The sequence below is a fragment of the Chrysemys picta genome, chromosome 6, assembly GCF_011386835.1.
Source record: "Chrysemys picta bellii isolate R12L10 chromosome 6, ASM1138683v2, whole genome shotgun sequence".
Taxonomy (NCBI): domain Eukaryota; kingdom Metazoa; phylum Chordata; order Testudines; family Emydidae; genus Chrysemys; species Chrysemys picta.
Genome location: NC_088796.1, coordinates 116,715,150 through 116,737,862, shown reverse-complemented (window position 1 = coordinate 116,737,862; position 22,713 = coordinate 116,715,150). Strand labels below are relative to the sequence as shown.

Below are 22,713 nucleotides of genomic sequence, written 5' to 3'. Positions count from 1 at the left end.
GTAGATTGCAGCATCTATCTTTGTGTGCCAATTCTCTGAACCTTTATTCCTATGGTAAATGAGCTTTGTTAACTCTCTAGCTCTTATCCCATGAGGAGATACTTCACTAATCTAACATTAAATTGGATTTTGAATTCCATCATCTACACAGCAAAAGTTAATTTGGGAAAATAATTTAATTACAGTGCTAGGGTACACATGAGCATTTTGTAATGCATAATGAATGTGATATAAGTTTTATCTACAAAAGATTTCTGTTGCATTGCAAAATTTATTTACCAAAATTTAGTGGGAGGAGGAAAGGGGACAGACTAAATTGATTAACTTATGAAAGCAGAATGAATGGGGACAACCAACTAGTGGCTATTCCCATAACAAAGCAAGTAGAAATTGGTTGTCTTTAATCTTCTTAGCCTAGTGCAATACAGGAGTATATGAACTGCCATGATGTAATGTTCTCAAGTGGTTGAGAAGAAACAGGACTCCACTGTAACAAATATAAAGGTAACTGTTGATTTAAGGCTGCAGTTCAACAAAGCACTTGAGCACATGCTTAAGTCTGCCTCCATTCAGCAAAGCACTGCAGTGAGACTTAAGGATTTCAGCCAGATGGGAGACCTTCATTCTCAATGGAAGATAGTTTAAACAGGCAGTCCAGTCCCTAGAGGAGCATGGGGTATGAGACACTCAAACTACACCTCGCATAGATGCTGTGGTGGCCTAGTGCCAAACCAATCCAAAGTGATTTATTTTTCCCGATGGAAAAATTTTAAAAATCTTCTTCATCAAGAAAAAATTTGATATCCCAGAGACTACATTTTCCATTGAAAAAACATTTGGAAAGAAAATCCTGACCAGCTCTACTAGGCATCTTACTGGATCTTCCAACTGATCTGGATGGCCAAACAACCGTATTGGCCAAGAATCCTTTTCTTGTCTTCACTTAGCTAAAGGGCTGTAGCCTTTACTTCTCTACCATTATTTATAGCTTTGTCTTCTCAGAGGTGCTTAACCTGAAAATCATTGGTAAACTTCAGGCAGTGCAGAATCCAGCAGTTTGCTTATTTAATGGGGTTTCCTGTGGAGTAACTTTACACCTGTTCTCTGTGCTAGCTGCCAATTTCTGAGTTCAATTTAAGGTGTTTGTCCATTAAGCACTAAATGGGTTTGGAATTATGACCTGCCTTTCCTTAGATCATCTGCCTCCTAATTTGACACTGCAGCATTTGAGATGAGATGTGGTGGTTAAGATGACAAACCACTAGTCTAACTACAAGAGGGTATTTTCAGTTAATGGGTCTTGACTTTGAAACCTGCATCACACACTGGTCCTAAATGCAAAATCTGTTGACTTTTGGAGGGCATTCTTGCTATTATTTCCCCCAGGCTTCTGAGAAGGGGGTTGATTGATTAATGAATGTGTATGGGTAGGGTTACCATATTTTGTGCCTCCAAATGGAGGACACTCCACGGCCCCCGGCCCTGCCCCCAGCCCCGCCCACACCCCCGCCCCCTCCCCAAAGTCTCCGCTCCCTCCCCTGCTTCCCGCAAATATTTGATTCGCGGGAAGCCTGAAGCAGGTAAGGGGGGTGTGGGGGGAGGAGGCGTGGCCCAGGCTGGCCCCCTGGCGTTTCCAGCCTGGGTCGGCTCGGGCCCTGGGGTGCCGGCCCCGGCCGACCACCCCCGGCCCGCCCAGCACTGCCGGCCCCCGGCGGCCCGGCGCACCCCCCGGCTCCCGGCCCCTCGGCCCCGGCTCCCCGGATCCCTGGCTCCCCGCCGGCCCGGCTCCCCGCCGGCCCGGCTGACCGGCTCCCCGCGGGCCCGGCTCCCCGGCTGACCGGCTCCCCGCGGGCCCGACTCCCCGCCGGCCCGGCTGACCGGCTCCCCGCCGGCCCGGCTCCCCGCCGGCCCGGCTGACCGGCTCCCCGCGGGCTCAGCTCCCCGGCTGACCGGCTCCCCGGCCCCGCGGGCCCGGCTCCCAGCCCGGCCCCGCGGGCCTGGCTCCCGGCCCGGCACCGCGCCCCCGGCTCCCCGTCCGGCCCCGCGCCCGGCCCGGCACTGTGACCCTGGCCCGGCACTGCGCCCCTGGTTCCCGGCCCGGCACCATGCCCCCGGCCCCGCACCGCTGGCCCCGGCCGAGCACCACCGAGTCCTCCCGATTTTCCCGGACATGCCCGGCTTTTGGGGATTTCCCCCCGGACGGGGATTTGAGCCCCCAAAATCCGGACATGTCCGGGAAAATCCGGACGTATGGTAACCCTATGTATGGGACACATATGATGGGTATTTATTAGTCCCAACTGCGTGATGGGGGAGGAGTCCATAATCTATCATTGGCTAATTTGTTTGATTTCATTGTATATAAGCACTGACCATTGGTTGGGTGCATCTTTATTAACCTGTAGAAATAATATAGCTAAGGCATGGTGGCTCACCTTCCTCTCAAAGTGATGTTAACATAAACATAACACTGAATTGTTTAGCTGCTGATCATTTTAAGCAACACCCAGCTCCTCTGGGATTGTGGGTGCAGCTGAAGTAGTCTTTACCTCCAGTCTGACCCCTGATTCTTTGTATTATGTTTTTCAATTAAGTATAATTCCTGAATATTTTTTTCTTAAAGTAGGAGAAACCTAAATGCATTTTTTGGAGGGATGTGCAGTTTCTACTATCATAAGTTGAAAATGCATGCACAGGTCTAGGGAAGAAAAGACCCCCTAACTAAAATACACTGGTACAGATCACTGTGACAGTGGAGATTCAGGGTAAAAATTTAAAAAGTGATTTAGGAGCCTAAGGACATGTCTATGTTGCGAAGAAAAACTTGCAGCTGGACCGTGCCAGCAGACTTGGGCTCCTGGGACTTGGGCTGTGGGGCTGTTTCATTGCAGTGTAGATTTCCTGGTTCGCACTACAATGGAGCTCTGGGACCCTCCCACCTCGCAGGGTCCTAGAGCCCAGACTCCAGCCCAAAGCCAGAAGTCTACACTGCAATGAAACATCCCCTTACCTCAAGTCCCAGGAGCCCAAGTCTGCTGGCATGGGCCAGCCACGGGTGTCTAATTGCTCTGTAGGCACACCCTAAGTCTCAGTGAAAATCACTGGAATGTAGGCTCCCAGGTGCCTGACTCATTTAGGTGCTTTTGAAAATGTTAGTCAATATCTGGTGCAGAGCCCTCAGGGATCAATAAATTCTTACGCTCCCATCTATAGTTGCTGTACGCTTCCAAAGACCTACACTTAAATATCAGGAATTTCAGAAAATGGATGAGGCAACAGCTGCCTCAAAACACTTGTCTGTTTTTCCTTAGGCACGCCAATTTCTTTTCCATTTTATAGCATTGCCTGTGATTCTGTCTACAAGAAATTAAATCATAATAGACCCAATAGGTTTTAGTCCATAAATATTTCTACAAGCTGTTGTACCAGAAAAGCACATCCATATGGGGGAAAGCCTTTTCCTTTCTCCTTGTTTACATGGTGCTCCTCCGTAATGAGACTAGAGTCCTGTAAAAGCACAAATAAGGTTTGTCAAGAAGAACACAGCCTTGCACACAGCCTCAGTCAAAAGTGAACCGCGTTTCAAATACATATTCTGTACTGAAAAAAAAAAGTTGCTCTTTGACCAAACTGTTGTTGCTACTGAATGATAAACAGAATTGAAGTGTGTATTCCATGTTGCATAAAGAAATGATGAAGTTGTTGGACAGCATTCCCGTAATATCCACCGAAGCAAAATCTTTCAAGGTAGAGGGAGGCACTTCTGGCATTGCTCACTGCAAAACAGGCCAGATCTTCAGCTGGGGTGAGGTGTCACAGCTCCATTAATTTCACTGTTCTTCGCTGGCTTTCGCAGTATCAGCTTTAGGGCCATTGACTTTAGTGTGTAAGTGTTTGAGGGCACCTGGCACCTTGCAGGATTGGGCCCTTCATTAACTTTACTATGTGCTACTGTGGTTTGTTAATTGGAATAATTAAAGACTTCGTATTCCATACTTGAAGAATGACACTAATTTGATACAGAATCAATTGGCTGTCAAGTGATTAAAAAAATTAATCGTGTGATTAAACAATAATAGAATTCTATTTATATAAATATTTTTTGGATGTTTTCCACATTTTCAAATATATTGATTTCAAATACAAGACAGAATACAAAGTGTACAGTGCTCACTTCATATTTTTTATAAATATTTGCACTGTAAAAATAAAAGAAATAGTATTTTTTCAATTCACCTAATGCAAGTACTGTAGTACAATCTCTTTATCATGAAAGTTGAACTTATAAATGTAGAATTATGTACAAAAATAACTGCATTCAAAAATAGAACAATGTAAAACTTTAAAGCCTGCAAGTCCATTCAGTCCTACTTCTTGTTCAGCCAATCAATCAGATAAGTTTGTTTACGTTTGCAGGAGATAATGCTGCCCACTTCTTGTTTACAATATCACCTGAAAATGAGAGCTGGTGTTCGCATGGTACAGTTGTAGCAGGTATTGCAAGATATTTACGTGCCAGAAGTGCTAAATATTCATATGTCCCTTCATGCTTCAACCACCATTCCAGATGACATGTGTCCATGCGGATGATGGGTTGTACTCGATAACGATCCAGAGCAGTGCGGACCAACGCATGTTCATTTTCAATATCTGAGTCAGATGCCACCAGCAGAAGATTGATTTTCTTTTTTGGTGGGTCGGGTTCTGAAGTGTCTGCATTGGAGTGTTGCTCTTTTAAGACCTCTGAAAGCATGCTGCACACCCCATCCTGATCAGATTTTGTAAGGCATTTCAGATTCTTTAATCTTGGGTTGAATGCTGTAGCTATCTTTAGAAATCTCACATTGGTACCTTCTTTGTGTTTTGTCAAATCTGCAGTGCAAGTGTTCTTAAAACTAACATGCTGGGTCATCATCCGAGACTGATATAACATAAAATATATGGCACAATGCAAGTAAAAAAACAGATCAGGAGACCTACAACTCTCCCCCAAGGAGTTCAGTCACAAATTTAATTAACACATTATTTTTTTAACAAGCGTCATCAGCATGGAAGCATGTCTTCTGGAATGGTGGCCAAAGCATAAAGCGGCATACGAATGTTTAGCATATCTGACACATAAATACCTTGCAATGCTGACTACAAAAGTGCCATGTGAACGTTTGTTCTCATTTTCAGGTGACATTGTAAATAAGAAGCGGGCAGCATTATCTCTCGTAAATGTAAACAAAATTGTTTTTCTTAGCGATTGGCTGAACAAGAAATAGGACTGAGTGGACTTGTAGGTTTTGAAATTTTACATTGTTTTGCTTTTGAGTGCCGTTATGTAACACACACCTGCATTTGTAAGTTGTGCTTTCACAATAAAGAGATTGCAGTATGGTACTTGTATGAGGTGAATTGAAAAAATACTATTTCTTTTGTTTTTACAGTGCAAATATTTGTAATAAAAATAATATAAAGTGAGTACTGTACACTTTGTATTTTGTGTGGTAATTGAAATCAGTATATTTGAAAATGTAGAAAAACCTCCAAAATATTTAATACATTTAATTGGTATTCTGTTGTTTAACAGTGCGATTAAAACTGTGATTAATCATGATTGATTTTTTTGAGTTAATCACATGAGTTAATTGCGATTATTTGACAGCCTTACTTATGATATTAAAATAGTTAGGGTTATTGTCGCAGGACAAATGGAAATGAAGAGCAGGAAGCAGGCAGACATTGCTATAAGCTTGTTTTGATTGCCAAGGTATCATTGGGCAGATACATTGACAAGTACCATCTTCTGATGTGTTTTTATAATCAGTTTGATAAACTCAGCATTTCATGACCTGTGTATTGAATTTTGATAAACCAATTAAAAGCCTGCGAATGGTAACATGTGATTCATTCCTTCCCGTGCACCATGTCCAAGGCTAGATATTTTTTTCTAGAAAAGTATCCTGCAAGCATATCCCAATGGGAGATATTTTTTTTTTCTTATTGTATGCAGTGTTGCAGCCATATTAGTCCCAGGATATTAGAGGCAAAGTGGGTGAGGTAATATTTTTTATTGCACCAACTTCTGTTGGTGACAGAGATGAACTTTCGAGCTTGCTCAGAGCTCTGTTATTTACATGCATACTCAGAGCTCTGTGTAAGCTCGTCTCTTTCTCACCAACAGAAATTGGTCCAATAAAACATATTATCTCTCTTGTTATCTTGTTTCTCTAATATTAAAGATGTATCCGTTTCTACATCTGTGGTAAAATGTCTGTCATTAGGAACAGATTCTGATCCCCTTACTACATGGGGAGTCTAATAGATTTCAGTGGCTTACTTGTGGTGAAAGTTTTGATATATTTACATGCGTTACAAGCCCCTGAGAGGGCACCATTCAATTGATTTAAATCTGGTTTTAAATGATTGGTTTATTTTAAGTCAATAAATAATCAATCTAAACCAGGTTTAAATCAATCAACATATACGTTTTTCACTAAATTATGTTTAAAAGTACATCCATCAATGGAAGATGTAATCCAACCAGGGAACTCAGCCCATGAAAGAGGCACTGCAGCTTCATTTTTTAATCAAAATGTTTGTTCCATGATGAAAAATGTCAGGTTTTTGGCTGAAATGTTGAAGCGTTTCATGAGGATTTTTTTTTTTCTGATGAGCTGTAATTCAGGGTCCTGCCTGCTTGTTTTGGTAACGATATGAGTTTATTCCTTTTTTTCTTTGGCTCACATTATAGAGCTTGCACAGAGTGATCTGGGTTCTAATAAATTCTGTGGATGACGCACGGGAAGGGTTACTGAACAGTTACCCCTGTGCAAACCCATTGACATGGATTACGCAAGTGCCAGTGAGGGTATAACCTGAAGAACTGAGTTTGCACAGACCTCATTGAGGGCATCGTTTTGCCTGAAGGAACCTTTGTTATAGGTGATATCAAATGACTTAGCTTCTCTCTCAGAACTCAAGCTGAGTTTCCATGGTTAGAAAATGGAAAAACAAAAACAGCAAACATTTCCAAGATGCCGTTTTGACCATTGCTCAGGGTAGAAGAAATGCACTTTCTTTGATCCACTTGTCAGAATGCCACAGTTCATCACAGCAAAGGTGAAATAGAACTAGCTGCAGATGGCTCCTACTGAATCATTTGGAGTTCTACTCACATCTGAAAACATCAGCTGTATTCAGTTTTTAATGGTTAGCATTATGTCAATGTCTATAAAAATTGTATACAGGTACAAGTCATTTATTGTTAAACTTACCAATAGGGGAGCTTCAAAACCCTTTAAAAAAATTTTTTTTTTTTTTTGGTAGCATCGCCCACCCTGCTTGAACACGTTTCTTGAAGAAGGGTGTGAAAATCAAAAAGGTCAGAATCTTTGTAGAAGTGCAGAGAATTGAAGCAAATGATGACAACAAAGAATTAAAACTCTGGCCTGAAGTCAATGAGGAAAAATCAAAGCAATAGCAGCAAGCAAAACTATTTCAATCAAGATGCAATTTCTGAAACCTTAAAAAGACAATTGTGGCTCTTCCACCCCCCACCCCCCCCCACCCCGGTTGAATTGAGCCCTGGAGCGCAGCCCTGACAAGCAAAACTTCTTTGCTTTCTTCATTTCTTTTAGACTTACTTCATTTATCAAAAGCCTGGCAAAACAGTAAAACTCAATGAAAACAACCTTTCCTTCCCCCTTATCTCCACCTCCCTCAAGAGGTCCCCCAAACAAACAAACACCCACACCTTGATTCTGATAATAGTTGCATTACTTAATGGCAAATCTCGGCTGTAACTAGTGGGTAATGAGTTACCTCATTTGAGAAGAGCAGAGATTTGGGTCATTAGGTCCCTTCCCACCCCCACTATCCGTTGTGTGTATATTCTTTTTGAAAAATACATTAGAAGAACACCATTAAGGTTGAAAAGTCAAGTACTCAGAAGTCGGAATTAAATTGTCTCACATGCATTAGGATAGTCTTTCATTCCACGATCACATACTGCAGCTTCTCTCTCCCTCTGATGATACGTCTGCACTGCAGTCGGAGGTGTGATTGCAGCATGTGTAGCTATACCGAGACAGCTTTGATCTAACCATCATGCATACTGTTAGCAACGAAGCCATGGCAGCGTGGGCTCAGCGCAGACTAGCTTCCTGAGTAATTACCTAGGGTCCTGGACAGGCTTGTACAGCTCCTGCTGCCACAGCTTCACTGCTCTCAGTAGGTGAGCTACCTAGATGAAAGCTAGCTTGGGTATGTGCACACATGCTGCACTCACAAATACCAATTGTAGTGTAGACATACCTTGACTCTGCTGGTGACTGTCAGAAAACAGAGTCCAGCGACCTCTAGGGCAGGGGTTGGCAACCTTTCAGAAGTGGTGTGCCGAGTCTTCATTTATTCACTCTAATTTAAGGTTTCGCGTGCCAGTAATAATTTTAACGTTTTTAGAAGGTCTCTTTCTATAAGTCTATAATATATAACGAAACTATTGTTGTATGTAAAGTAAATAAGGTTTTTAAGAACACTTAATAATGTTTAAGAAGCTTCATTTAAAATTAAATTAAAATGCAGAGCCCCCCCAGACCAGTGGCCAGGACAGAGGCAGTGTGAGTGCCACTGAAAATCAGCTCATGTGCCACCTTTGGCATGCGTGCCATAGGTTGCCTACCCCTGCTCTAGAGTAACCCTATTTCTGTGCTAAATGTAAGGATAGTGGGTTGGATTTTCCACAGCGTTTAATTTCAGCGGGACTTGTGCTCCTCATTCATTTAGGTGGTTTTGAAAAGCCACTCACTATAAGCAAAGGGAATGAGCAGAGCAAGAATTACTGCATGTCTTCAATATACAGTGTGATTAGCTCTTACATGTGGGAGAATGTGTCACATATTCTCATAATCCATTTAGACAGCTATAATTAAGAAAGGTAGTTAACTAACGAGTGGCATAACTAACAAGTGACACAGAAAAGTACAGTGATATTGGCTTATGATAATCTTCTGATACCTAATCTGGTTATTTCATGTCTGGAAAAATGATGGCAATGTGTAAATCCATTCCATTTTCTAAACGAGAAGCAAAACATTAATCGTCTTTCAAAACTAACAAACTCTCTTCTGCATTTCAGGCCACTCATCTGATAATCTCTTCCTGGGCATGGAAGACTGGTTTGAATAATTGCTATTATTGGAGGAATTCCCTGGGTAATGATCTGCTTTACAAGCAGCTCTGACTAGATAGAATACCTGCCAAAAACTGAGTTTGGTTGATCGCCTGCCACAAAGATGGGTGATGAACACAACATGTTTATCTTACTTGGATCTGAACAGCTACAAGGAGGAGAAGTCCTTCTGATGTGACTTACCCTCTAAGCAAGTAGGAATGTCGTTCAAATAAATGAAAAAGTGATTCAAAACTGATAAAAGGAAAATACTTTGTTCATACAATTAATTAAACTGTAGAACTCAATGCCACAGGATGTTTAGGCCAAGAATTTAGTATAAGATTGAAAGAGATAACAATACTATCCAGAGTTAACTTTTTCACTAGGAGGGTGGTGAAGCACTGGAATGGGTTCCCTAGGGAGGTGGTGAAATCTCCTTCCGTAGAGGTTTTTAAGGTCAGGCTTGACAAAGCCCTGGCTGGGATGATTTAGTTGGGAACTGGTCCTGCTTTGAGCAGGGGACTAGATGACCTCCTGAGGTCCCTTCCAACCCTGATATTCTATGATTCTATGATTCCTTCATTGTTCTATTTCCTCCCCCTCCCCTCCTTCTTCCGCACCTTGCACCACAGCTTCCTCTCATCACCAGCTGTTGGGATCTAAATTTCTGTCCATTTCCGAATACTTAACAATGGTATTTAGGTACTTAAGAATGATGTCACTGCCCGCAAATGGAGCCTTGAAGGAGGCCTCCTTACCTATTATTAATTATAGGAATAAAATGGACTCTTCCTTCAGCGTATTTCCATCAAGGCAATTATAATTTGCATTCTCTTAGAGTGCTTTATATGTATAGGGTGTGATGGCAAAGTCCTAACTCAGATGAAACTCCTTGGCTTTGGTGGAAGTTTTTAACCTGAGAATGGAATACAGCATTCTGCTCACTATGCACTTTGCAGAAGGCTATCAGATTTAGATGGAACTCACTTTATGAGTGTATATTACTGGTGGGAAATTAATAACACTGTGAAATAATATTAATATTTGTAGATCCTGTGCTGTTCTAGTCAGTAAATTTTCACTGTAGACATTTGTTGTACCTTGCTGTATTTCCATCACTGTGGTTTGACCTTTAAAAGCTTTTAGAATGCTATTGAAGGATATTGGAGCCAGCTGATAAGCCGAAGATAGATAGGCCAATCTTAGCCTTCAGTGCACGATGTATCACCTCTGTTTAACCTGGCTTAGTTTAGATGTCAGTTTTTTTTAATATCCACCATCACTGATGTAAAACAATTTTATGGAAGATCCTTTTTGGGAAAAAAAAATCTAGTATCAGAAAATGCCAGACCTTTGAATTTATATCCTTGCTATGATTTACCTGTCAGGGGTTTTGGCGTAGCAGTTCTAAAGCTGACGTTGTCTCAAATTAAAATGCCAAGGTATAAAATATTTGCTCATTTCACAATGCTAATTGGCATATACAGCATATGTGTCAGTGAGACTCAGAAGCACTAGTACTGAATAATAGAAATGTTTGGCCAGGTAGCAGTCTGAGGGAGAACTGGGGAAGTACATGGACCAGGCCTGTATATACAAATACTCACCATGGATGAATCAAAACAGGAGTACAAAGTTCACTAGGTCTGTCCAGAGTTCAGACTCAGGGGGAGCCTCAGGGTAGTGTTTGTGCGGGGTGTGGGAAATGCAGCTCTTAAAATAAAGGAGCAAAGAAATTAGTTTATTACACGAAGTAAGAGAAGAGATGCGAAACAATGTTCTCTTTGCTGTATATTTACCATGTAGGTCACTGGGTTTCTGTCTGTTTAGAAGGTGTCATATATTCACATGGCAGTTTATAAATAAAGAACAATAATATAGGGAAGGATACATTATCTACATACATATCCAAGGAAACCTAAAGGCCAAGTTGAAAAGTGAATCTTTGAGTGGCCCCTCGAAAGATTAAATTTTACCATGTTAGACTCGCTCTCTACTGTGATTCAGAGTCTCAGATCCTCTCATCAGTGTGTATCTTGCCAACCCCCTTATGCATCTCTTTGATCTACTGAGTGATAAAGAAGTCTAAGGAATCTAGGTTCACACACTGAAGGATTATAAGTCAGGAGTGTAGCAAGAAAAGCAGCTAACCAGGTGGTATAAGTGGGGTAACTTGATCAAGTCCACAGAGGAAGCTGGTGTGAGAATTGGGGCTTAGAAAGCAAGATTCCTTTACTTTTTAGGCCTATGCATTGTCCAATAGCTCAGACAACTACTCACTCAGTTGAGCTGTTTGGCCAGAAGCAACAATGGCTACTTAGTGCAGATGGCTGGCAGTGAGGAGAGAGCCTTAGTGCCATCAATGGCATCATAAGTAGCACAGCCTTTTCACAGTCACAGATTGGCCTTCAAACCTCTTCCTAACCCTTCCCCAAAAGACCAAACCCCTCCCCCAGTAGTAGGCCAGCCTCAACAATCATCTTACCCTTGCAAAGATACCTTCCCAACAAAAAAAGGCTAGAAGTTGAGCATCCAATGCTGCAAAACTCTTACCCAGGTGAGACCTTGAGATCAATGGGAGCTCTCATGTGAATATGTTCTATCAATATAAAGTACCTTTCCCCCAAAAAATTAGTAGTTGAGGTTAGCCTTGGCATTCATGGTGTATGTCCTCAAATCAGATGGTCTAATCTACTGCTGCAGGCCCCAGTGCTAGTTTGGATTGTAAACATCTTGGGTCAGGGACATTGTTCTCTTCTGTGTGCTGAGTACTATCCACACCTCTGGCACTGTATAATGCATAATGAAACCTCTGGGGACCTTCCTACATTTTAATAATGGCATAAAAATTATTTGATTTGTTTTACAGTATTTTTGAGTTTGTGGGCTGATATTACACACTCTTCGTACCAGCCAATCACTTGTCGATTTATATGTGGAACGACAAATTGAAATATAAGAAAATGTTATGTTACAGAAAATGGAAGAACCATCAGTGACCACTCTCCATTGGGATGTTGGTTTGCTTGTGGTCTTGTTCTATTTTTGTCCTGCTGGTTGTGTTTGTTTGGTCTTGTCTTTTGGGTTGTGAGGCTGTGCAATGCATGACACAGCCCTGTGCTGTCAGCTGCTGCCTGCCAGTAGCAGCAACTAAGCATGGGAGTTCTAGCTATGCCTGACTTGGGGAAGCAGAATAGTCGCTGTTGAATTCAGCCTACTCTGTGCTGGTGAGATGGATACATTTCTGGTCTGTCCAGGTGTCTGGGAAATGTGTGAGAGGATTGGGTTGTACCCTATTTTCCCCCGGTCCTTATAAAGGGGACATTGTGCTTGAGCTTCCCCATGACTCGTGACTCCATTCATTTGAAAAGCTGGTGCATACATCTAGTAGACAATGTCTTGTATATGGAGCCCAGTTGCTTTTCTGAGGCTGAAGAAAGGCTGACTATAGGTCTCTACTGGTGCCCTCACTTGTTCTGAGCTGGGAGCCTACAATGAGGATAGTTTTCTCGGTATCTGTCATGGACAGCATCTCCCCTCTACCATCACCTTCATATCCCAATCCAAAGCTCCAGTCACAGATAACCAAGCATGACTTACTGTATTTTATGTGTCTGTGTCCCCTGGGGCATTGTGATGTTCAGTGTTCTCAAATACAGCTAGCAAAGGAAGTTATCAAATGCTTTCTTACGGTCTGTCCTGCTTCAGAGAGCAATGGCTGAAGTAGCCCTTTTTTTGTGGCATGTTCCTTTTCTGTGACATTTCTCCAGCAGTTCATAGGGGTTAGGTGTATTATAAATGAAGAGAGCCTTTGCCCCTCATGCTCTGATAACATGCATGCCAGGCATCTGGTGGCTTCTTTTATTCCATTTGTCTGTGTACGGACTTTGCATTGCTTCCTGTCTACTTATTGGGCTCCATTCCCAGTAGCATCTGAGTGTCTCTCAAGCACCACTGAATTTATCCTTCTCTTTCTCATCTCTCATGAGTGTGATGAGCCTCATTTTACAGATGGGGGACTGCAGCACAGGTTAATTGACATGCCCAAGGTCATACAGGAAGCCAGGGGCAAAGCTAAGAATTGAATCCACATTTGCAGAGTCCCAGTCCAGTGCTTTAACCACAAGACCCTCTTTTTTTCCCTTTCCTCTTTTTTCCCCCCGGCAACAGACCCAAAGCAGTGCACAGAACAAAATATCTAGGTTTGTGCCCCAATCATTGGATACCATGTCATCATCTGATAAGGTGCTTTATGAAAATCACAAAGGCCATGCATGCAGATAGAGCCAGAAAACCAAGATAGCCTGGTAACCCAGAAAGGCAGCAGAATTTTCAAAATGTTATCCCCACCCAAGCTCGCTTTTGAAAATTTCAAAGGTCTTAAGGGCAGCCAACACTGAGCACTTATCTTTTTAGGCTTCATATGCACCCACTTGGAAAATCCTGCTGCAAAAGAAGAACTTACAATAAAAGACATGGAAAATAATTACCATCTTGGAGAAAGTGATTCATTCGGTCACAGTGCATAATAACATCACCTGCTGCTCCGCTGTTGCAATCCTTGAACTGCTTTCACTGCACAGGGGGAGGAATGAAAGGCAATAGAAAGTATAGCACATTCTGATTAGTAAGCTGATGTCTCAGCACCACTGAGACTAGATCAATATCTGAGTCCACAGATAGGCTAGTTTTTATGAGGTCCTTAAAATATATAAAAAGGCAATGTAGCATAAAAATCCTCTAAAACCACAAATGTGTCTTGTTGATGATCCCCTTTCCCTGTTTTTTCTTTCCTACTTCAGGGGATTTATTATGGGAAGCTCCTTTTTCTTTTCTTTTGTAAAAGTACATCTTATAAGGGTTGCTAAAGGGACATCAAGATATAAGATCTGAGAATATTTTTATTTCTACCTCTGATTATAAAGGGAAGTAGATCATACAGAAGAAGAGATCCTTCACTCTTACCGACCCTTCTTGATGTTAGTTTGTAAAGGCATTGACAAACGTCAGAGTCAGGTATGCAAAATTATTTTGACAGTCTCACACACAAGGCTGATGTTTATTATTCCTAGCTAGATTGTATTTGATGGGGGAGAAGAAAGATGTTGAACAATGGGTGTGTGATACTCACTGTAAAATTCAGGATGAGACTGAATGTGCTATAACAGCCGTACTGTGACCTTAACAAAGTATAGTCGTTTTGTTCATAGGAAAATCAAAATGCTGAATGAGTGCAAATTTGAGTATTATACTGAGCTGAAGATGTAAAAAAGAAGGAATGTTCACACTGAAATGGCATATCACTGTTATTTCTTGTGGTATCATAGCACCTGACCAAGTGAACGTGGGATAACAGGAAACGAACACTGAACGCCAAGGTATGGGTCTACCAGACGTGTATTCTGAACATGCTGTTGTATGGGGTGAAACCTGGACCACCTAGAGAAGGATGAACACCTTCCCCAAACACTGTCTTTGCTGTATTCTACATTTCTAGTGGAAAACCAGAGTTCCTGATGCTGAAGTACTTAAAAAAGCAAAAGTGCCAGGTTTAATCACTATTCTCAAACACCGTTGCCTCTGTTGGCTTGGTCATCTGCAGTGGGATGGACACTGGATGCATTCCAAAGGATCTCCTGTATGGAGAACTTGCTCCAAGGCTGCTGGGCCAACTCAAACTCAGGTTCAAGGATGTTTTCAAGAGGGACTTGAATGCTTTTGACATCAACACAGCAACCTGGGGAGATGCAGCTAGCAAGGGGCCACACTGATACTCTGTGCTCCACCAGGGAGTCAGAGAGGCTGAAGGGAGGTGGTCGAGAGAGTGGAGAGGAAAGGGCAGCAGATCTTAAGTGCTAGTAGTACACTGGCGTCATCCTCTGTCCTGGTACCCTACACCTGTGCTATTTGTGGCAAGAATTGTCACTTGAGAATTGGAAATTTTAGCCACTTCGTGATGCTGCAGCATGACACACAGTAACTGAACTACTTTGGCACTTCAGCCACCGTCTTTCAAGTGGTCCGTTGCCAACTGCTATAGCATGAAGGAGCCCTAGTCATGGGCCAGGACCCCATTGTGCTAGACACTGTACAAGCACACAACAAAAAAGACACTCCCTGTCATCTTAACACACACATGAATTCATTTTACCCTTCTTTTCCTAATAAGCACTGCTACATTGTGATACGTATTCGCCTTTGTGTGTAGACAATCCGATGTGAGGTAAACTTGTTTCTATCCTTAAATTCCATTACTCTCAATGAAAGTGAAAGCATTGAAGATTCAGGCCTGTATCGGTGTCATGGGCTTTTATTAAAACATTCTAAATGTTAATGTAACTATGTTTCAAAAGGCTTATTTTACCATGAAATATCCTGACTTGTTAGGCCTGCAAAGATTATACTGAGAATTGTCCCATATTGTAAGTCGTATCTGAAGGTTTCTGACTATGCATTTTGTTTTGAACCAATAAGTGATGTGTAGCTTCTTTCCTCTGAGTATCAGGAATCACTCATTGCTTTGTTGTGCATCCCAGGTGGGCCCTCTTTAAAAAGTGGATCATCTCGGCAATTATTCAGGGAGAAGTCTGATAATTTTGTTGAACTCAGCAGTTTGGAAATTCATAAGCAATTCTCAGCATGAACAAACTGCAAAATGCATTTCAATAGAAATTTTATAATTGCAATTGACCTTTTGAAGATTATTTGAGATGGCATCCATCTTGCTAAAAAGGTGAGATCATTGTAAAAAACAGCAGTATGAAGCCCATTGTAAAAGTGAAAACTTCCAGGCAGCTAAAAACAGATATTTTTTTGTCTCTTGAAGGGCATCCTATTCCCCAGTGCATGAGCAGTACGTTGGAAGGAACAAAGGTCCAGTTTAAAACAACATTTTTGCCCCAGTGATGTTCACAAAGGGCTCAATTCTGTATACCCGTATGTAAGCAGACATAACTTGTATGAGTAAGGGTTTGCAGATTACAGACCACAATATGAATAACCAACAGAGCATTCACAGTTACCACGTCCAATGGATGGTACCCGATCTGTACTGGGGCAAAGAAGAAAACATAGGACAGAGGCAGGAGACCAGGGTTTTATTTCCAGCTCTGTTACAGACTTCTTGCATATCCTTGGGAAAGTGGGAGCAAATCAGATCTTTAATCTTTCTGTGTGCCACCTCCATTTCTTCATCTGTCAAATGTAGGGTTACCATACGTCCGGATTTTCCCGGACATGTCCAGCTTTTTGGGCCTCAAATCCCCGTCCGGGGGGAAATCCCCAAAAGCCGGACATGTCCAGGAAAATAGGGAGGGAGGGACCGGCGGTGCGGAGCCGGGGGCTGGGGCCAGCGGTGCGGAGCCGGGGGTGCTCGGCCGGGGGCCGGGCCCAGCCGGGGGCGGTGGTACTCGGTGCGGGGCCGGCGCTGCTCGGCCGGAGGTCGGGCCGGGGGCCGGCGCTGCTTGGCCGGCGTTGCGGGGCCGGTGCCGGTGCTGCAGAGCCAGCGGTGCAGGGCCCGGGCCCGGCGGTGCGGGGCTGGGCGGTGCTCGGCCCTGGAGCTGGGGGCTGGAGCCGGCGGTGCGGGGCCGGCGGTGCGGGGCCGGTGCCCCAGGGCCAGAGCGAAGCCGGGCGAGAGACGCCGGGGCCAGAGCCTCTTGGCCTGGGCTGGCTGGCCGCCGAAAGGAGCCGCTCAGCCGGGGGGGGGGGGGGGAGCGTACTGGGCCGCGCCCCCCCCCTCTCCTGCCCCAGCTTTCCTGCTGCTTCAGGCTTCCCGCGAATCAAATGTTCGCGGGGAAGCAGGGGAGGGGCAGGGAGGGGCAAAGCATCCAGGGGAGGGGGCGGAGTTGGGCGGGGTTGGGAAGGGGCGGGTCTGGGGTTCAGGGCTGGGGCAGGGAAGGGGCGGAGTTGGGGCGGGGCTGGGGCCCGTGGAGTGTCCTCTTTTTGGACACTTAAAATATGGTAACCCTAGTCAAATGGGGATGGTAATACCTACTTTACCGAGGTGTTAGTCCAAATCCATTAACGTTTATAAATCACTTTGAGAGCCTTTGAAAAATGATGGTGTTGGGTTGAAGGCACAAGACTGGAACTCAGAAAATCTGGGTTCATTTACTGACTCTTCCATAGGCTTCATCTGTGACCTTGAGCCTTGGATTTAGGTGTCTAGCTTACAGAAGTTTGAAAATATTGCCTATGTGAGATCGCAAATGCCATAGAGAATCAGTGTCAGAATAGGTCCCTTGCTGTCAGTCTTGTGCTTAGTGCACTAGATCTTGCCTTCTCCTCAGAGGAGAAGCTGGTTCTTATATCAGTAGTGGAATTCTGGTCAGAATTGTCGTCTATAGGCTGTATCTGTGACGTGATCTGGAGTCGTCTCAAAAAATCAAGGGACGTATTACTGTTGTATGCTGGAAGGCAGTGACTCTGAAAAGGACTTTAGAGATTATCACAGATAACCAATTAAACATGAGCTCCCAGTGTGATGCTGTCACTAAAGGGGTCACACGATACTTGCCTATATTAACAGGGAAATATCAAGTAGAAGCAGGGAGATAATTTATCTCTGTACATGGCATTAGTGAGACCAGTACTGAAATACAGAGCCCAGTTCTGGTATACACTTCAATTCTTATAAATCCTTTTAGAAGTCTGTGTCTAAAAACAATAATAACAAAACCCTTATGATGAGATTGAAGGAGCTCAGTCTGTTTTGCTTACTAAAGAGAACTTTCACAGATAACTTGATCTCCATCTATAAGAAAGGAAGGATGGTCCGTGGTGAGCGAGCTAGTATGGGACTTGGTTTGATTCCTTGCTCCACTACAGGCTTCCTGTGTCACCTTGAGCAAATCTCTCTGTGCCTCAGTTGTCCAACTGTAAAATGGGGATGCTAGCACTGCCCTGCCTCCCAGGGTTGTGAGGATCAATACATTAAAGACTGTGAGATGCTCAGATACTAAAATAATGGGGGCCAGATATGTACCATGCATAGACAGATAAAGTACCTATGCAGGGGTACTTAATCTGGCAAATAAAAACATGATCAAATCCAGTGACTGGAAGCTTAGTTCAGAAAAGTTCAAGCTTTAAGAGATAACGCTTAATAGTGAATGTAATTAACCACTGAAACTATTTTTGCTTAAGCAAAACAAAAACTCTCAGTTGTTTTTATTTGCAAGGTTCATATATGACCCATTTTCAGTTTAATTTTTTAAAATCTGTGGTTTGATTGAAAACATTATTGAAATGATTGTTGACATTTTTCCTAAAAACGGTTTATTAAATGAACTTATTGATAACTATTTTGATATGTCCAATTTTAAAAGTTGATAGAACAATTTTTGCAAAAATGATCTTTTTTTAGAAAGTTGACCATTTTGAGGCTATTTTTCAATTTAAATTTTTTGTTCCCAAAACATTGACTGGGTTATATAAATTAACATTACATTCTCACATTTTGAGAGTCACTCCTATACTAGTTATTTGATATCTATCCTTTCACAGATTGGAGGGTTTGAAATATTGGAAGGAAGAAACGTACATATTGAAAATGCAGTTTGATCAAGATGAAAGAGCTATCGCCTTAACTATTAAAAGTAGCAACATAGGGTTATTAATTTTTGTGCATTAAAATGCCAGTCTGTAAAATGTTGGCTCATTTCACATAAATATGCTGACCATTTTGAACATGTGCCATGTGTTATGGGGCAGCTCAATAGAAGCAGTATTAAATAAAAGTAAAGTTTGGGCAAGTGCCAGTCTGACTGGGACCGCTGTGCATGCATAAGGATTGTACCTGAAGAGAGTTACCCTAGTTAATAAATCCAGGACTATGCTATTCCTCCTGACCTTTCTAGCGCAAAACTCAGGAGGAACATGCATTTGTGGGGCGGGGGGAGTGGTGCGTTGTTCTGTGGGTGGGGAGGCACTGATGTATGTGTGGGGGTATGTGAAATGCAAATCTTGTTGAAATAAAGCAATTTGTTTAATATACAAAGTAAGAGACAAGAAGAGAGATTGTTAGTTTGTTAAATATTTACTGTTCAAGACTTACGTTTTCCTGGAAATACATGTACACATTTGATTTAATTATTAGTAAAGTGCCGTAAGCGTATATGGTGGGGTTTTGTTTTTTTCAAACACATAGAAGGACAAAGTCTTTGCCTGCTTTGTATAGTTTAGTTTATAATTCAAACAGAAAAGACATGCCAGGAAGTAATCACAGTTCAGTAGCAACTCTGGAGTCAGTGAGCAGTATTAAAAGATTTCCCAAAGGAAATGGATTTTGAAGGAGAGAAGACAGGGTGTTGGAGAGAGAGATGCTAGAAGCTAAAAGAACAAGTAAATTTGAGAATGGCAAGAGACATAGGGCAGGTCTGCACTACCCACTTAAGTTGATTTAACTTACATTGCTCATGGGTGTGAAAAAGACACTCCCTGAGTGATGCAAGTTACAGCAACCTAAGCACTGTCCAAACCGGTGCTGTGTCGGTGGGAGAGCGCCTCCTGCTGCCATAGCTTCCACCTCTCGCAGAGGTGGAGTAATTATGCTGACTGTATTAGCCCGAAATGGTTCGTAAGGTGTTTACCTTCTGAGGCCGCTGAGAAGATGGGCTTATCTGCAGGCCCTTCCCCCTCCCCGTATCTGTTACCGGGATGATTAAAGATGAAACTAACAGGGTAAGGTGCAAATACGGTAAGATTTATTAGACCAATTTGGTCTTAAAAGCAGAATCCTTGTTACAAGTAATAACAAAGCACAAGCAATAACAAAACACAGGTAAATACAAATAGCTCAGTTGTTAACAGTAGATGGAAATGGACTTAAAGTCCAGAGCTCACAGACCTGATACACTGGGATAACCAAAAGACAATAAAAGGAAACTACAGTACCATCTCTCTGCTTGTCCTAGAAACAAACACCGCCTGTCGAAGGGATGGACCCCGACTGTTCCATGGAACGAACCCTGACCACGACAAATTTGTTTCTGGAATCCTGAACAGAACCAAGGAAGACTGAAGATGCTGGAGCACAGGAACAGACACGATCACCGAGTAAGTGGCTTCTCTCTTCTTCCTTCTGTCTTCCGTCTCCTAGGTGTCGTCATGAGTGGTAGTGTGTGGACTTGCAGGTGAAAATGAGAATGGGTGCGTGTAGTGTATGACACCGATGGAACCTGATACCATATACTATAACCCTGGCCTAGCTGGACTCCTTCCACAAGCTGATAATGTGGGAGAGACTGGCTGCCTCTAAGATGGACAGCCCCGAGCAGCAGTGAGGCTGCCACCTAAATAATCTGTGGTTGCTAGGCAGACTATGCAGTCACATGATTCTAACCGCTCCTTGCCTTTTCCCGCTCTAATTTGAAAAAGGCAGGGAGGAGGGGCAGGAAGTTCTCCATGAAGGAGGGCATCCAAAATGGCGTCCTACTTGTTCTTTTTACAAAACAAGATGGAGACTAGAGGAGAAATATACCAAAACAAGATTTTACCCCAACAACGGGAGAGTGCTCTCCCATCAGTATAGAGCGTCTTCACCAGATGTGCTACAGTGGCGCAGCTGCATCAGTGCAGATGTGCCAATATAGCACTTCAGGTGTAGGGCCTGCCCATAGGCCCTGTCTAATGTTTGGAAAAATTATCTGAGCAACCCAGTCTCTTTTCACTCTTTCAACCAGTGTTGGAAATTGCTTAAGTGCAGGTGGGGAAAATGGCGGGAACAACAAATAATGAACTTCTTTTCAATTTATTTCTAATTTCAAAATTGTTAGGTTCCTGTGTTGAATTTTCTCAAACTGAGATACTTTTCTCCTTTCTTTATTTTGAACTGTTTGTTCAAAATGTCAAAATCAGAAAAAGAGCTGACCGTATCTAGGCAAAATGGTTTTCTGCATCATCACAGAAAGTGTGATTGACATGATTGATTTGTTTTTCCCACCTTCACTGGCATTTGAGCACTCAGTGAGTGGGAGCTGTGGGTGTGGGAGACGCACTTTGCTGACAGCAGTTTCCAGCAGCAGGTTATTGATGGGCCTAAAGGAAGCAAATAGGAAAAGAGATCAGGAGAAATTCAGAGTGAAAGTGGGATGGTAGGGAAAGGCAAATTCCACCCTCCTGCCCTCATCTATTAAAAGTTTTAAGGATGAGGAAGGAAAGGAGGAGAGATTTTAATGAGCTCTAAATAAAAGGACAGGTTTAATCTCATGCTAAAAGATAGCTTCTCCCGTTACACCACTAGCATTGTTAGTAACCTAGTTCAGTACAGACCCGGAAGGAAAGGAGCTCTGGACTGAATGGCCAATCCCATTTCCTACAGCATCTTACTTTACCTGGATGTCTCCTGTCCAAGTATTATAATGTGTATTGGTGCCTGATTCTCATTTACTGTAACTCCACTTTACACTACTGCAGCAGGGTGGAGGGGCCTTGAAGTTGAGGGTAAGTGTAATTTATGCCCAGTTTAACACCCCTTTTCACTGCAGGATAGGGTGACCAGATGTCCCGATTTTATAGGGACAATCCCGATTTTTGGGTCTTTTTCTTATATAGGCTCCTATTACCCCCCACTCCCTGTCCCGATTTTTCACACTTGCTGTCTGGTCACCCTACTGCAGGAGCTGTGTAAAGCGATATTTGTATAAACGGGGAATAAGATCCTGGGTATATAATTGCTAATTTGGCAACTGTGCAGTTGTGCTTTAATGAGAAAAAGAAACGCACTTTGTGTATACAGTGTGAGTGTCTGAATGATAGAGTCTATGAGCAGAGTGCTTGCCGAGGTTATTTTTGTGCAAAATAATCAAGCTTTCACTGTGCCCTGTATAGACCTTTACAAGGATACAAACAAGAATCTCAACCACTTATTAAAAAAAAAAAAAAGCTAGTGGTGTCTGACACTTCGAAAAATGATCTTTTTTATTGCTGTTCACCTTGTTAAAGATCCTGGGAATAAATATGATAGATATAAAGCTCTCATCTGTATACACATAGATTTAACGCACAGCTTTATGTGCTGTAGAGTCATAATTGCAGAATAATTGCATTAAAGTGTAATCAGTTATTTCCCTGCCCTCCCCACCTCTTGTCTCTTCTTTTTGAAGGTGGTCTATTCCTCCACCAAATAAGGCAACAATACAAATAAAAGCCAAGTTAAAGGTTACCTCTTCCCAAACCCAAAACACCTAGGCCAAGATTTTCTGAACAGTAACTAGTCATTTTGGAAGCCTCCGTTCCGGGGGCCCCAGAGTAGCCTGATTTTTTCAGAGGATGGGTGCTCAAAACTTTCTGAAACTCAGCCCTTTTTACAATGTCTTCTTATGGGCACCCACATAAGGAGACCCCTAAAATCATCAGCCACTAGAGCTGAGAAAATAATTGATTTTTTTCCAGTTCAGTTGCTGCCAAAAATAAAAATTGTAAAAAAAGGGGTTCGTTTCCAACTGAAAGTGAATGTTGGGTTTTTTTTTTCCTTGCTGAAATGAAAAAACTGGGAAAAAAATTCGCAGGAAGAACAAAATGTTTTGAATTTTGATTCGAAATGACCCTTCCTA

At 42.7% G+C, this 22,713-nt stretch overlaps 1 long non-coding RNA gene across 1 annotated transcript in view; it reads left to right on the top strand.

Annotated features, from left to right (window-relative positions):
* The window catches only part of LOC135972504 (uncharacterized), a 163,215-nt gene that overhangs the window by 76,035 nt on the left and 64,467 nt on the right, over positions 1 to 22,713 (top strand). Inside the window, exon 2 of the long non-coding RNA XR_010588965.1 lies at positions 20,074 to 20,215. This is a non-coding gene — a long non-coding RNA (uncharacterized LOC135972504). The remainder of the gene's footprint in view (positions 1 to 20,073; positions 20,216 to 22,713) is intronic.